Below are 18,078 nucleotides of genomic sequence, written 5' to 3' on the forward strand. Positions count from 1 at the left end.
GGTTTCCCCTTGATTAGGACTTTGTAGTATGATTTCACTTTGGTCTGTTAGTAGTTTCAGATTTGGAAGCAAAGAAAAGCAAGTGTGGGGTTAAGCCGGTCTACCTTCTGTCAGTCTCGGAGATATCAGTCTGTCCATTTCCCAGGTTAGGGATTAGGAGAAATAATTAATATTTTTCATTACTGAGTACTTGGAACCAGGGAAGGGCTCTGGTTTCTACTTTCAGTGCCAATCTGAGTGATGCCACCACGGTGAAAACTAGTGCAAAGAGATGGATCTTTTTAGTTTCCTTTAATTAGTTTCTCTGTACCCTTCTCATCCATCCAGATAGAGGAAGGACATATATCCAGCCTTTTGACATAACTACAGCTCCAGCAGGTGTTGGTATGTTTGTAAGCTGGATAGTCAAAGTGAACACCCTAAAAACCCTCATCTTCCATGAGGACAGGAGCTAGGATGCTGAGTTGTGGTGCTGTGTTCTTCATTGTGAGATGTCTTCCATTAGAACATAGTCTCCATTGTGACACATCCCTGCTGGCAGCCTTTGAAAGGCCTGGCTGAAAACATCTCTTTGTGGAGAGTAAGGAGATCAAGGGAGAAGGAGAGAGGAGTTGGTTTAGTAAGTTTGAGTGTGTGATGAGTGAGCGAGTGAGAGTCAGCCTTCTAAAAAATTACTTATAGCTTTGCATCCTTTTAGACACAGGCGTTTTAGAAAATTAGTTAGAGAGACCTGTTGGTTTTATTTATCTACTAATGTGCTTTAGTTATTACTATTGCTTAGCAATTAGTTTTATTTCTGTAAGCATTATAATATAATCTTTAGAGGAGTGTTGTGGTTTTTTTTAACCATTTAAAGAGTAAGAGTTATTTTACTCTTGTTGTTGAAGAAAGGTAGGCAGGAAGAGTGGCTGAGGAAGAACAGTCAAGGAAAAGGCAGAAATTGATCTCCTAAAAGATGTGAATAGTCTTTCTTTCTGGTTTCTAGTTGTGTTTCAGTTCTCTTTCTATCTGGGCCCTTCAGACTTTGTTCTTCCAGCCATGGCCCACTTCTAACTTCCATGGTGCATTGCCCAAATGGACAGATCCTCAGTGGTACATTTCTTTTTCTTTTTCTGATACTTGCATTTCATTCTCCTTTCCACTAATCCTAATCTTACAGTGAATACTGAAATACTAACTGGAGCAAAATATAAAATGTGGTGATGGAAAATGCAAATGTACTTGACTACAATGGGACTATGTAAAACAATAAATGGGCAGAGACTCACAGAAGAAGGAATACGTCAACAACAGTTTGATGAAAATGCAGAGAAAGCAGCAGTTTATATTTGCTTGTCTATAGATCCCAGCATTGCATATCATATTCAAGATTTAACTGGTGCAAAACAAATATGGGACAAATTAAGAAACTGTTTGGTTCTACAAGTACTTTTAACCAAACAGTATATGATAACCATATACAGGTTATAGCCATCAAATTACAAGAATGATTAAAACTTTTAAAAACTTTTACTGTTACAGTTGGCTCTATAACATATGAAAGAAAATATTTACACTGAAATTACAAAAATATATCATAGTAAATATATGACAAACAAACTAAACACATTGTTATGTAATCCATTCAAATTAGTATAATCTATTTATTCCAGATTCCCATGCAGGCCTAATCTGAATTTAGCTGGTTTCACATCAAATCTGGAAGTGTTGAACATAACCGACTTATTAGCTAACAAGTAAGTGATTTTTATCCAGGGTATTTTGGTTAGCTACAAGTTTTGAACTTCTCTTCAGAAACTTATATCTTGGGGTTTTATATATCTGACAATGTAGCATATAGTGTATGGTGTCTTCAATATCCCCACTTCCGCAAATGCAAACATGCTCCTCCTGGGGGATATTTTTATATGTCCCTTCAATGTATTTGGTTTTGATTGTCTGGAATTGTAGGGCTATAAAAGCCCAACGAAGAAGAGGTTGAGTTATTTCTGATAAATATTTTTCCTCTCCAAAACTTACTTTTAGGAAAGGGAAACTAGAAGAGAACTTTCACGCTTTAATGGCATCAATATCCTGCAAAGTATAATACTCCTGCATCCTTTCTTTGATGAGCTTCCTACTATGCTGTATATCATATATCATATTATAGGGTCCAGGCCAAATTTCTTCAAATGTGCCTCACATTCTAATAGCCATGAATTTTTATAGACAGAACCTCTTTGTTCATCTACAGCACGAGTTACGAATTCATTGACCGAATGCTTCAATTTTATGTAATCTGTGATAGGACTTTTGCCACAAAAACCCCTTATGGCGCAAACAACTGCATTTGCACCTTTGACTCTAGCAAATTTTAAGACCATTTGAATAAATCTTTGTGCCTTCAGGTTCACAGCTGTCAAACGGCTATTCCATGAGCCATTTTGGGAAGAGCAAACCTAATTAAATTGCTTGACCTGTTCCAGGTGAAACTCATTCAATCCCCATCTGTGTTTTTGAATTTGAATATGAAAGGGAGAAGAAATGGGTACGGTTAGAAAGATCAATCAGTAAAATGGAATACAGTTCAGTAATTCGCTTGAGTGGACAGAAGCATAAAGGTCATTTGACTGGCACCTCGAGTGTAGTTAAAAAGAAGTTAAGAGAAACAAGCATACTAAAATAAGACAGCAATAGATGAAATTATTAGGGTGATGATACAGGACTCCTTATCAATTAGCACTTGTTAATAAAACATTTATAAGCTACATGTTGGCACTGCGGTGGGTCCAAGGGTTTCTGCATGCATATGTGGTGGGATTGTCCATGTATTCAAACATTTTGGGGCAAAGTGATAAAAGAGATCAATAAAATTATAGGCAAGGATGTTCATTTAAATAAAGAGAATTGTATAATATTAAATTTGAAGAAGAAGGGAATGAATAATAATGAAAAGAAAGCAGTAAAGTATATATTAAAAGCAACACAGGCCAAGATAGTATTAGGATGGAAAGAAAGTAAAATTTGGAACTTGTCCAAGGTTGACAAGTATTTGGCAGATAACTTGCTGTTTGATATTATTAGGGATAGAAGAGTCAAATATACTGGAGAAAGAAAGGAAGGTAGCAGCTTGGAACCTGGGTTGGGATATTCTGCTTGGGAAGTTTAAAGGAAATACAGAGTACAAGGAAGTCAATAATATAATCAAATCCATATCCCACATATTGAATGTAAGTTACTAATTGTTAATAGTGTATTGATTCTAAACTCTGTCAAGCCGTGCAGGAGGGAGGAGTGGGCTTACACAACGCTACTTGTATATATGCTAAAATAATTCAATAAAAAGTAATTTAATTGTAATGAAAAAAATACCCATCTATGTTTGGATGGGTGTTTGCCAAAAACTTTGTTTTTGTATAATGCACACAGAGTTGTTCTTTGTTACATACTTCCTCAAAAGCTTTCAACAATCTTCTCATACCTATTAAATTGTGGGCCAAAGGACCATATCATATGCATATAGGGAGCTTTTTGTCCCTATATGCATCACTGGGGTTCTAGCAAGCATGGAGAAGCCAGGTGGTGGTGATTTTTGGGCAGGTACCGGGCTCCAAATGAATGCAAAATTGGACTACTGCCGTTTAAAGTTTGCGACCGGGGAAAAAAAGAGAGAAGGAATGTGTCATCGCATATTATAAAGACATTATACAGTTGTAAGAGGATGACATTATTTTTCTCAGGGGAAAAAATGCTGATCTCCTGAAAATTCAGTATATGGTAAATTCTGTTACCATATACTATGCAGGGAGAATCTGGATCCCAAGAAAGCGGCTCTCCAAAATACTGTGAACCATCAAGCAAAACATGAAAATGCCAAAATAAATTAACACCATTCTGCGAAGAAATCACAAAACTAAATGGAAAAAACACCAGCTCTACTGACTCCATCTATGCTCATTTGTGTTTCAATGTTGCTATTATGTTAGTCGTGTAATATGTTAGTTTATGGGTTGGGTTGGATAAGGAGATAGAGGGGTTTGATTTTACGTTACTTGTTAGTTTATGATCCACTGGGAGAGGCAGGGTACAAATAACATTTTCTGTGGGTTTGGGGGGCTATGTGGCTATGTTCTAGAAGAGTTTATTCCTGAAGTTTTGCCAGAATCTGTGGCTGGCATCTTCAGAGAATAAAATTTTATTATTTATTGTCAGCTCCCACAGCAGAGAACTGTAGGTTCCACGCTGTATCCTCTGACTCAGAGAGCAAAGACCCGTCTTGCTGGTCTGCATTCCCAATCAAACCATCCCTCAGGGTGATAACATGCCTTAATAGGCCATTCAGTTGAACAAATGTTGCCTAAATAATTTAGAAAGTCATGGTATATGGAGAAAGGGTCTTCAGTAACTATTTCAAGAAATTTAGTTCTAATCAGAATTTCTTTACTTAAACGGGATGTTTTTAATCTTGAGTTGGCAGTTAGAACCCCATCTCAACCTTCGTTTCCCTTGTTGAATATAGGGGAGATCTTGCTGTCTTTCCTTCTTGGTGCCCTGATACCCTGCTAACTCTAGTAACAAAGGTTGGTGATCACTTGTAGGTTGCTCTCCAATTTCTTTACACAAGTGGCACTCAAATTATTTAACAGAAAATAATCTATGACACTACCTCCGTTTAGGGCACTATTTATATAGTTCCCTGTTGTTTCGTCGGGGCCAGCACCATTACTTATAATCACTGAGATTTTGTGCATTAATTTAAACAGATTAAGCTCTGCTTTATTTATTAATTTATCATAGGATATCCTATATGGTAGGTATCCAATATCCTTTGCATATAGGGCCAGCTTTTGTGTTGCTATCATATATACATTGCCTATTCTTGCATTAAAATCTCCCTTCTTCAAGAGACCAGTGCCCAGGACCTATAGGTACCACAGGGAACTCAGGAGGAGGTTGTATGTCCCTTCGTACAACTGATTCCTGTTGGGGTGGAGATCTTAGCACCACAATTTAGCTTCTTTGTAGTCAGCTAGTGTTTTTTCAAGGACTCTGGACTAAGTTACTGGGCATCATGCTAAGAGATCAGCCAAATGAATTTACAGTAGTGTCAGCTTAGCTATCTCTCACTGATTCCATGGTTCTCTTCTAGCTGAGACTTACAAGAGGATTTAGGCTTCCTTGCCTCTTCCCATTCCCATGCCTCCCTCTTTTTGTTTCCTTTCAGAACTTCTACATCTCTTTCTACTGAATTCTTGAAGGGTTTATTTAACAGGGGATGCAACTTCATCCTGTCTTCTCTTCCTGTTGAATGCCAGGGCTCCAAAGATATCAGCCATTCACACTGCTTGCCAAATTCTGAAGGAGACTCCTTCAGGAGATAGTTCTATTTTGAGATGGAGGATAAAAGCTCCATGCAAAGAACCCAGATGAGAATGTGATCCCTATGTGTGGTGTAAGACTGGAATCTACAAGGAGGAGAACCCTTTGTCAAAGAAACAGGGTGTGATAAATGGGAAAAGTCCCTCCAGAGCCCTTTTCCATGTGGGAGGAGTACTGTAATATATTAGGAAGAACCTTCTAGATGTTTGCTGGAGAGAGACCGTTGAGGCAGTTGAGGGAGAGCAAGGCCTCAGGATATGGCCCTGTCTCTTAGTCATGGAGTCAGGTTTGGCATATGTTTGGCTGATATGATTATCATTTTGTAATTGATCCTTTAGGTTTGTGCCTGGAGGACCAGTTGTCTTCCATGTCTTACTCTTTAATGTTCTTTACTTCATACTCTGTCTTTTCTTCATTGATTTAAACAGTCTTAGCTCAGCTAGTGCTTTACTGATTGTCAGTTACCAATAGAAGGCCCAGCAGTGTCCCAATGCATTGCTGGGGTGTAACAGGTGAATCATTGGGTGGTGGCAGCAAGTTGTTTTGGGGATTAAGTTGGTCTCAACGGGTCCCATCCAGCTCAACAGAAGTGGTGTAGGACCATAGAGAACCTTCCCATGTTGGCATTGGGTTCCTCTGCTTCTATCTTATTCCAGGGGGAGGGGGGATTTAAGACAGAGAAACCATGACACAGGGTGACCCCATTATCTCTTTAGCACCAGCATAAGCAGTGGATGCAGCTTTACGTCACGACAGGAATCTATAGCAAGGCTTGTGTGAGGCAGAGAAGCTTCCTCCAGATGCTGCACAGGTTCTAAGCTTCTGTTTCTTTCCACAGCATATTAATTTCTGACTGTAGTCAGGGAGCAGGAAAGAAAAACTCTGTGCCCTCACCTGTGCTTCAGCCCTAATTGGCCATGCCAGCTATGTCTTATGCCCTGAGTACCACAACATGCTAGCCTGGCTCAGAGACCCTGCTTCTCAGGGAGAGGAATGAAGACCAGAAGCTACTTTGGAGAAAGCGAAGATAATTTCTTTACTTCCAGGACTGCCCTGAATAGGGCAGGATGGTATGTGAGTACACCCTTCACATCACTTCAAGCAACCCTTCAGTTGACCAGAATGCTAGAGTGTTTCTTGCAGCCATCTCTTTTTTTGCCTTATACCAGAGAATTGAGTTACTGTACTGTATATGAAAACAACAAACATCAAGAACTTGGGCGATTCTGTTGGAAAGTCCCAAGATGCCTAGTGATTATACAATGTGAATTTTTTCTTCCTTTCGATGTTTAATGTCTCCGCCCAAAAAGACCTGTGGTGCCAGGAAGTCTATGAGACAGAAATGCTTGGATACCATGAAACCTGCGTGGCTGTAGAGGTAAAGATATCCCCTTTACCTTTTAGTTCCCAGTTTCCTTTATGGGCAAATCAGAGTTCTGAATACACAGAAAACTGTCAGCAAAACAGAGCATAGTTTTACAAGCCTTAAAAAGAAACCATTAGCGACTTATGAATTGCATCCTTTGCCAACATTTCTTTTGTTGTGACTGGCACACAAGGGTCCTCCTTGCTCAGAATCGGAGTTACAGACGCATCTTGACCAGGAGTGTAGCGGGTGAACCCCAAATCCACAAACCCGAAGGCCCGTGGCCTGCCAGAGGACAAGCAGAGTCAAAGAGACCGAACTGGCTAGGATAAAAAACGCTTTATTTTCTTGGCCAAGGACAGCAGCACACACACACACAGCAAGGTGGGTGTTATCAAAACTGCAGCAGCGAGGGCCTCCTTGCCATCCTCTTTTATGCCCCTCCAACTCTACTTTTCCTAGCGTAAGCCAATCACAAAGCGAAACAGCATTGTGTCCTACATTTTCTTTTTGGCATTACATTTGCTTGCTTGCTTAGAGCCTGCAATGTGCAAAGATAACTGTAAGATACATACTCGGCTAAGCCAGGCTCTTCAAGGTCGCTGGTGAAACACAGGCCATTGTATTCAGAGCCCTCCAGAGGAAGGAGGGGGTGATCATGTGAGTGTGTTTGCCACTGCCACACATACAGAAAGAAAGGGTGGGGGCCAGCATAGCCCCCCTGCACTTTACTCTGTAGGCTCAATCCATGGGCCTTCTGCAACTATTGATTCTTCTGCAAAGCAAAGTACAGAAGCAAGAAAGCATTATTATTATTGTGCTCCTATCAGGAGAAGCTGGACTTCCTACAGGCTCTCTCTGGCAACTGCACAACTGCTTTGGAGAAGGGGTGCAAAGACCTGGGTCTCCCAGTCACAAAGGAACAAATTGAAGAAATGAGAAAAAATGCCTGGTTGGCCAAGCCGCCTTCATCTGGCTAAAGAACAGTGTGCCTGGCCTGTTGATTCTCTATACCATTGTGGGAAAAACCAACAGCAACAACAAAGGGGCTTGTACCTAATATGACTAAGGCGAGAAAGAGGAAAAAAAGGGGGGAGTATGGATCTATATGGATGATATCAAAAGTATTTATCGAATATTTAAATATCACAAAACAAAATCAAGGAGCTTAAAAGTTCAACATCCATAAAAGAAACACCGAATACATAAAATAAGGACTAAGGTCCTGTGACCTTTAAGAAATGATCATTAGTAGCTGCAATGATAGAAGTCAACTGAAGCATCTGGATCCAGGCCAGAGGGCTCCCTACAAGGAAGTCATGATGGAGGATGATGGGAAGGAGGCCTCTCTGGCTGAAAAGCAGCAGGAGAAGGAGAATTCTTTGGAGGCCCCAGTGTTGAGTTTTCAGAAAAATGAATCCAATGACCACGTGGAACTGATAAAGATATCACTCTGGGAGACAGGCATAAAAAAGCTTCTTGACAGGACCAAAAAAACTTTCTGCTTTTAGTAGAATTTAAAAATACAGATTTGAATGTCTTGTGTTGCCACTAGGTTAAAGTATTGGCTCTCAGCCCTCTGTTGTGCAAGGAGAAAGAGAGAATTTGCCATTATGTGCTGCTTCTCCTTCCTCTTGCCATTGGCAAGGATCTCAGAGAGAGAGAGAGAGAGAGAGAGAGAGCATTGATCTTCTCCTCTTCGTGGGCATCATCACTGAAGTCCAGAACGGCTCCTACTGAGTTTTTGGTCTGAATAAGCTAGGACAATACTTGCAGACATTGGCAGTGCTTGTGCTTATGACCTTGCTGAGAACTTCATCTTGGACTTGCACATCACACAGTGCTTTCCCAAGGATAGTGCAGCTCAAATGCCTCTAAGAATCTGTGCCAGATTAATGCTGGAGAGGAGATGAATTGGGATTCCCAAGAAGCTATTCTTGCCCTCAGTGGTTGCCATAATAGGCCGTAGGTGTTGTTTTTGACATCACCATAGTTGCTGTGATCTGCTGTCATGTCAGCTTCAACATCTGTTGACCGCACAGATGAGAGACCTCCATGACCCCCAGTTATCAATAGCCCTATTTAGAGTTTACAATCTCAAGGCCATGACTTTCTTGAATGAACTGATTGCAGCCTTCCTCTTTTCCTGCTGCTTTTTGCTTTACCAGTCATTATCATTTCCCCCCAAAGAGTCACATTTTCTCATGATACATTCAAAGTATGATAGCCTAACTTTAGTTGTCTTGGCTTCTAATGAGGCTTCCAGGCCTGATTTGCTCAAGGAACCATTCCCCTTTCATTTTAGCAGTCCATGGTATATCTAGAACTGTCCTCCAGCACATTTCATGCATAACTGTTTCCATGTCTTCTTCACCCACTTTAAAAATGCTTGTAAAAATTGCTTTTGTGTTTGCTGTTTGTTTGTTCCCCAGTTTTGTTGTGTATAGTTAGAGATGAGCTGGAGCTTTCCCTTTTTGATTGTTTTTCTTTAACAGTATGGTGTCACCTGCGTATCTTGTTGATGTTCCTCCCCCTAATTTCCTTCCTCTGAGTTTAGTCCACTTTTCATAAGGTATGTTTTGTGTACAAATTAAACATACAGGATCCTTTTCTGAATCCCTTGCCAATGGGAAACCATTCTGTTTCTTCATATTATGTCCTGACAGTGGTCTCTTGTCCAAAGTACATATTACACATTAAGGCAATCAGATATTGGAGAACTCCCATTTCTTTCAGCATAAATTGCTGAACTGTTTAAATGGCTGAAGTTTTATTTTATTTTTATATAATTTCCAAAAAGCAAATCTTTGATTTTGCCATTTTATATAAGAGACACTATTTTATTATACCACTACATATCATGGGACTTGAACATCCATGGATTTTGGTCTCCACAGAGGGCTATGGAGCCAAACGCCAGTGGCTATCAAGGGCCCACGGTCTATATATATATAAATGTTCAATAAATATATTTTCAATTTTAATTTTTTAAAAAAGAGAGAAATTGTGAGGAGTGGGACTGCAGGGCATCAGAAAGTACAAAAAGCTGGAGTGTGTGTGTGCATGTCTCAGGTAATTCTGACAGGGCTGAATGTTGAGGGTTGGCAGTTGAGAGTTGGCAGTTGAAAGTTGGCAGTTGGAAGAGATGGCGGGGGGGCTCATGATCTCTCTACGTACTGATTCTACAGACTAACACGGCTATATCCTTGAATCATTACGTGGCTAGAACTCAGTACAGTACTTGAACACGTTAAAGCATTTACAGTCTTCCTCCTTCACGGAGCCACAGTTTCCAGGAAGCTGTGGCAACCAGAGTTCCTATTGCGTAGTCTGGTGACCAAATCTTCTCCAGTTTCTTTCCTAATAGAGGAACCTATTGCTCCTACTAGCCCCGTGGAGGCTAATAAACCATGCAAAAATTGTGATGTATGGAAGCTGAGATACATCACAATGAAGGAAACATGTCACACTTATAAGAGGAAGTCCAAGAGGGATGAGTTGCAAAAGGAATTCTTGAAGAAACAAGTCCAAGATCTGGAATGATAACTGGATGAAAAGCCTGACCGTGAAATCCTAGATGTCCTTGAATTTGTGGCTTTGCTACTATTGCAAAATAAAAAACCATCCTACTAAAAAATACTGCAGGATGTGCAAGAAGATAACAAGTCCGTTATCGGTCATGGGAATTTTCCAAAACATGGAAGAAAACTGTCTCTGATTCTTAAACTAATAATAATAATAATAATAATTTATTTATTTATATCCCGCCCCTTTGAGATCAATTGGGGCAGCTAAAAAGTCACCTAGTCAATACATAATAACTTCAGCTCATCCCAGGAATGTCTGGTTTTCCCCCCTAAAAGGACATATATCTGCATGTCTCCCAAATAAACCCAATAGTTTTACATTTGGTCCCAAAAAATAAACAAACCCCCAAACCCTACATTCTTTCTCTGGTTATTTTGTTATCTCAGACTTAGCCTGTCTTCTTTCTCCCCCTCCCAATGGTTGGCCATGCTTACCCTAAATAACACACAAAATCTAACACACAAATTTGTCTACATGTCCAGAAACACAATCCAGGAAAGAGGAGAAGTGGGGGGAACAAGGGCAGAGCGAGGGGCAGGACTCCTACGTAGGAAATATTGATGCAGTCGGCCCTTCTTATACATGGATTTTTTTACACACGGATTCAAGTATCCACGGTTTGAAAATGTTCTGGAAAAGTACAAATTTCAAATATCAAACCTTGACACATAACAAGGGTCCACTGTATTACACATTAGGACAATCAGATATTGGAGAACTCCCATTTCTTTCAGCAGAAGTTACTGAACCGTTGAAATGGCTGAAGTTTTATTTTGCAGAGTCCTGAAATTTCAAGTAAATTTCACCAGATACTCTTTCCCCACAAACGGCTGTATTTATTTATGTTGTTAATTCATACACACACACACACACACACACACACACAGGTAGCTTTTAAAGAAATTTACAAAAACGATTTCGTCACTGAACTTTGAGATTATTTTACATTCCTCTACATAGCCGTTTACATCAAACAAATATACTGAACTATAACTTAACTTTGAATTTTAGTCTGTTTCTAATAACTAAAAGGATACATATCTTAACATATAGTCATAAAATTATCTTCCCACACAGAGTTCTTCTGGAGAGGTCTTATCTTGTAAATTCATTCCATCCTTCAATCGTTGAATCTACTGTTTTCTCTTATTAATAATATTATTGGTTAATTAGTAAATTACTATCGAAAGTACTACCTTTAGTCCACAATACATAGTACCCTTTGTCTTCATTAGTTGCTCATTTCCCACTTATTCTACCTTACATTTCTTGATAAATATAGCCTATGTAAAGTTAATTTATATTTTTTTCAGTGCTTTCTAAAGAAAAGAAAGCAGAAATAGAGGATTGGCTAATGAAGATATATGACATTATGGATCTATGGACAGACTGACAAGGCCAATAAATTATGGGAATCTGAAGAATTACAAGAAGGACATTTTATATAAGAGACACTATTTTATTATACCATTGCATATCATGGGACTTGAGCATCCATGGATTTTGGTCTCCACAGAGGGCTCTGGAGCCAAATGCTAGTGGCTATCAAGGGCCTATAGTATATACATAAATGTTCAATAAATATATTTTCAATTTTAATTTTTTAAAAAAGAGAGAAATTGTGAGGCGTGGGACTGCAGGGCATCAGAAAGTACAAAAAGCTGGAGTGTGTGTGTGCATGTCTCAGGTAATTCTGACAGGGCTGAATGTTGAGGGTTGGCAGTTGAAAGTTGGCAGTTGAAAGTTGGCAGTTGGAAGAGATGGCGGGGGGGGCTCATGATCTCTCTACGTACTGATTCTACAGACTAACACGGCTATATCTTTGAATCATTACATGGCTAGAACTCAGTACAGTACTTGAACACATTAAAGCCTTTACAGTTCTATAGGATATCTTTAAAAACCCACATTCATTCTCTTATTATTGTGTTACTTCTGACTTAGACTGCATTCTTTCTCCGCCTCTCAAGGGGTGGCCATGCTTACCCTAAATAACATACAAAAACTATCACACAAACTTGTCTACATGCCCAGAAACACAATCCAGAAAAGAGGAGAATTGGGGGGAACAAGGGCTGGGCAAGGGGCAGGACTCCTACGTAGGAAACACTGGTGCGGTCAGCCCTTCTTATACATGGATTTTTTATACACAGATTCAAGCATCCATAGTTTGAAAATGTTCCAAAAAAGTATACATTTCAAATCTCAAACCTTGATTTTCCATTTTTTATAAGGGACACCGTTTTGCTCTGTCATTATATTTAATGGGACTTGAGCACCCACGGATTTTGTTATCCACGGGGGATCTGGGAACCAAACCCCAGCATATAACAAGGGCCCACTGTATTTATTTTATTATCCTTTCTCCAGTTCTGCCTCTGCTATTACAGCCTGATTGTAACTTCATTGATAAATTTTGTCAATTTAGAGACTGGAAGAATAAAGGTTTTTATGTAGTGATAGATTTCTTTTTAAGTGCTACACTGGTGCCTCGGGTTACGAAATTAATTCGTTCCGCCATTCCTTTCGTAACCCGAAAATTTCGTAACCCGAAAACACTGGAAAGCCTATAGCTGCACTTTGCAACATTTGAATTTCGCGCCGAAATGAATTTCGTAACCCGAAAAATATTTCGTAACCCGAAACAGTTTTTGCCAATCCAACTTTTTCGTATCCCGGAAATTTCGTAACCCGATCATTTCTTATCCCGAGGCACCAGTGTATGCCTAAACCAATTTTGAGTGACTACAAATAATCTTGCCCCCTTGAAACCTGCTTGGCTGACACTTTTTAATTAAGTTTAGCCAAAACTGTCCCCCCTCCCTTGCTCTACCATCTTCAAATACTTTTGTCTATTAGAAAAAGAGATCTCCAGAGGAGCTGCAGGTACCATTTATCACTGGCCGATAGAGTCCACAGGGGCCAATGTGGTGTAGTGGTTTGAGTGTTGGACTACAACTCTGGAGCTCAGAGTTCAATTCCCAGCTCTGCCTTGAAACCGCTGGTGACATTCTCTCATTCTCAGAGGATGGCCATGGCAAGCCCCCTCTGAACTAATCTTGCCAAGAAACCCCATGATAGGTGCATTGCCTTAGGGTCACCTTAAGTCAGAAACTACTTGAAGGCACACAGTAACGAACAACAATCGAGTCTACATATGGTAATAGCAGTACTTTTAAACAAAATTGGGAGATGGAGTTGGACATTTCTATTCCAGACTTCAGCTGGCATAACGTCTGGATCTCCCAAGCCTTGCAAGCAAGTCCCCCTGCTATCAGAGAATGTGCTTTCAACTTGTACCTAGATGGCACTTCACTCCTTATTAAGACTCCTTGCTAAAATCACTTGAGAAAGGTTATCTTAAGGAAGGTTCATATTCACATATGTGGATTTCTTGTGGTTATGTCTATAGTTACTGGAGGAAAAAACCTTAACATTATTTCTGGTGCCACTTCCTCAAGCACTGTGTTTTGCCCAGCTTTATTACTGTTATCAGTTTTATGGAGGAGAATGGAAGCCTAAAAATAAAGAATTAATCTATTCCCTTTTAGCTAATACAAGGCTAGAAATGGCCCAGAACTGGAAATGAGTACAATGGACTGTAGATAAACAGTGGAAGCATTTATGGAATACTTTATTAATTGAAAAAATTAACAATAAAATGAACACATTACAGCCATTAAGTAGATCATTTGAGGGAAATGGTCTCCAGTCTTAAATTATGTCAATAATCTATCCCAAAAGAACATTACAAGCATTACAATCTTTGGAAGATATACATTATGTGATTTTGAAACTCTTCAGTCCAAGATGATTTTCACCATTATTCACTAATGTTTTTAATGTTTATGTCCTTCCATACTTTTATTTATTTTATTTATTTATACCCTACTCTTTAGAAGTGCTCTGAGAGGCTTACAAATCGCTAATTAGATAGTTCCCTGCCTTTAGGCTTACAATATAAATAGACATGACACAAAAGGAGAAGGTAATAGGGAAGGGGATCAAGTCCAGCAGATACTGCCTCTCCTTCTCTCTCTTAAGAGGCCATGGTGATGGCAGTTGGAATGGAATCTTCCATATTCAGATATTTGGTAAAACATTCAGTTGTAATATTTACTTTTGACTTGTCACCCTCCCCATTATTTCACTTGTTTAATAAATTGGGGGGGGGGGGGATTAAGCAGAGTGCAGTGTGCCCCAGTGCAAACAGGATAGAAATACGCAGGATGCTCTGGTAAGGTTAAAAAGTACAGTCGGCCCTTCTTATACACAGATTTTTTTATACACGCATCCATGTTTGAAAATGTTCCAAAAAAGTATAAATGTTAAATATCAAACCTTGATTTTCCATTTTTTAAATAAGGGACACCATTTTGCTATGTCATTATATTTAATGGGACTTGAGCATCCACGGATGTTGTTATCCACGGGGGATCTTGGAACCAAACCCCAGCGGATAGCAAGGGTCCACTGTAAAACTGATGTTTATTGCTGCAAGGAATCCATCAGAGATAGGAAAGAGGATAGACAAAAGGAAAGGTATCTCCACTTTAGTAAAAGAGTCGTTAATGCTGACTCTTATCTTTGGGTTTATGAGCCATTGTCAGGCAGATGCCTCAGGGATGTTTCCTTCTCAGATAAAAGGTTGTAAAACACAAACACTGAAAGCAGGCTTGGTTTTGTAGCACCTTAGAGACTAACTGAAAGAAAGTAAGGAGTAGGCAGCATGAGCTTTTGTAGACTTCAGTCTGCTTCCTCAGATGCTTTTGGTGGAGTGGAAGGAAGGACAGACAGGAAGGCAGGAGTTTAACGGAAGAAAACTGAAAAAGAATGTTGGCTGCAGATCCCGTTTGCATGAGTAGTGGATTGATGAATGTAGGATGCCGCCTTGAGGTTGGGTTCAGATTGTGTTGTGTGTAGTGGACACATTTCTCTGTCTCCACAAGGGCTTCTCAGCATTATCTTTTCAAAAGGCTAGTGTTACTGTTTGTTCAAAGTAAAGGAGCCCTGGTGGCGCAGTGGTTAAATGCCTGTACTGCAGCCATTCACTCAAAACCACAAGGTTGCGAGTTCAAGACGAGCAAAAGGGCCCAAGCTCAACTCAGGCTTGCATCCTTCCGGGGTCGCTAAAATGAGTACCCAGACTGTTGGGGGCTAATTAGCTTACTTGCTAATTAGGTTACTTGCTGTTCACCGCTATGATCTTTGGAATAGCGGTATATAAATAAAACAAATTATTATTATTATTATTATTAAAGCAGCATGAGCCAAGAAGGACCAAATTGGTGCTGCACCAAATAATCTCCCAAATTTGCCCTTGTTTTAACAGACTGCTATTTTTTTAGAATTTTACCTTCCCTTCCTACTTCCAGACAACGGGGGCTGCGGTTTTTCAGGGAGGGATCTTCAGAAAGGCAGGATCTTAATTGGGAGGTGTATTCTCTCTTGCAAGAAATGAGGAAAACTAAAGGGGCCTCGACTGCTCACTTCCAAATGGAAATGGGTTTCCTCAGCCAAGCTTTCCCAAGAGGAAGCAAAGCAGGAGGGATGAGGAATGACAAAGCTACTCTTCCTAACAAAAAGCTTGGGAAGATTTCCCTTGTTTTGAAGCCTGGTTCTCTTCAGAGGAATGAATTTTACAAAGGACTTTATCATAAAGGAGGCAAGCATCATTAAATCAGCATTAAATCCTGTCAATATCGTGCAATAACGGGTTGATTTTTCACATGACACTGCACCATGCCACCATTATCACACCATTACCCCATGAATAAAGCGACAAAATGGTGCCCCTTTTTATTCACGGTAAAATCCCGTGGATAAAATGGGGCACAATTTTGCCACTTTACTCGTGGGGTAATGGTGCGATAATGGCAATGTCGTGTGAAAATCAACCCGTTATTGCATGATAGTGACAGGATTTAATGCCAATTTAATGACACTTGCCTCCAGTGTGATAAAGTCCAAAGATCTTCAGACACAGATAGGCTTCTCCTTTCTCTCAGACCTCTTTCCCTCCTCCCTTATGGGTGGTTCCTGTTTTTGCAGTAGCGAGAGAGCTAGAGCCCATACCCCCTTTCTACCCAAGGGGGATCCCTCTTTTGGCCTAGCGGTGGGTCTGGCTGAAGCAGTGACCATTCCAGTGGCCAGAGGGAGGGGACAACTTAGTGGACAAGGAGTCAGATCCACTGAGAACCTCCTGCCCAAAGGACCCGTGGGGTGCAATGTGAGTTTCCCAGGATGTTAATCCTTTTAAAGGGAAACAAAAATATGCAGGTATGAAAATTAAACTTGTCAAAGTTCAGCTTTCATCAAGAGAACAGCAAAAGTGTGGGTCAGACTATTATTTTAAATCTGTCTTCCTAAAGAATAAAGACTGACTCCAAAAAGTACCAAGCATACGGTTCATAGTTTAAAAAAACAAATAATAACGACTTTAATAAATAAGTACATAACAAACTAAATCCTATCCTAACTGGTATTAATATAGCAGGAAGAGACTGTTAACCTCACTCAGAGAGGACTGTTACTCCATCTTAGACTGTTTAGAAACTTGAGAGATAGTCTGCTAAACAGATTCCAAGACTGAGTGACAAGAGTCACATTTATAGATGGAAAGAGATATGGAGAGAAGACCCTGTCTATCTAAGGAGGGAAAGGAGAATGCAATACATACTATATATATTTGACTATAAGTCGACCTCATATATAAGTTGAGGGCAAGTTTTGGGGCCAAAATTTTGGATTTTGATATGGCCTGTGGATAAGCCAAAGGTAAAACGTAGGTGCATGTACTGAAGGATGTAAAGGATGAAGCAAAGGAAATCAATGCCAAAGAATTTACAAAATTCCAGCAGGCATAACTATTTGTGCACATACTAAAAGCTGGATGGCCTAGAGAGAAGAAGAGGGTCAGTGCTTTTAGGGCAGATTAAACTCTTGTCTTTCACCATATATATGTATTAAAATACAGTACTTACATTAACCCGTGGATAAGTCGACTCAGTTTTTTTGGGGTCAAATTTTGAACTGAAATTTCTTATACATGAGTATATACAGTAACCTCCATCAAAAAGGCGCCTGTGGCCCTCTCCTTCATTCCTCTGCAGAGGAAGGAGCCAAACATTTGCCATGAAGGTGTCGATACAGCCTTGAAGATGGAAACTATTTGTGGCTGGGGAAGAAGAGGCTCTTCAGGGGTTGGCAAGGTTGTCAAAGAGGGAGAACTGGAAGAGAGATGGCAAAACCAGAATGAATTCCTGCTTACATCTTTCAGGGGATCACTCTCGGTCTCTCCTTTGCCTGCTCTCCTTCACTTCCTCTTGCCCTCTAAATTCCACCCAAAACTAATTTCCCAATAACTCTCCAACTGGTTCAAACACACTCTCTTTGACTGGAGGGCAACTGATTGATGACTAACTGCAATCTAAGTAACACCAACAGATACATAAAACTAACACCTAAATGAGACTAGCAGCTCACTCTAGCTAATGTTGTCCTAAGACTTATTTCTGAAGTGACCCAAAACTAACTAACTCTCTCTCTCTCTCAAAGCAGAATAGTTTGAAAAAGATGACCATTTCCCAACCACTCTCTCTACCCTATGTGCTCACTTGCTGTACTTAAGTAGTCCATTACAACTCCTCCCTCTGTCTCTCTCAATCTCATCACTCCCCATAAAGGGAAGGGCTTTCAAAGGCCATCTTACAGAGAGCGGGTCACAATGGTGGATGGGTCACCATGACTCCGGTCTCAAGAGACAT

The sequence above is a fragment of the Sceloporus undulatus genome, chromosome 2 (assembly GCF_019175285.1).
Source record: "Sceloporus undulatus isolate JIND9_A2432 ecotype Alabama chromosome 2, SceUnd_v1.1, whole genome shotgun sequence".
Classification (NCBI taxonomy): domain Eukaryota; kingdom Metazoa; phylum Chordata; class Lepidosauria; order Squamata; family Phrynosomatidae; genus Sceloporus; species Sceloporus undulatus.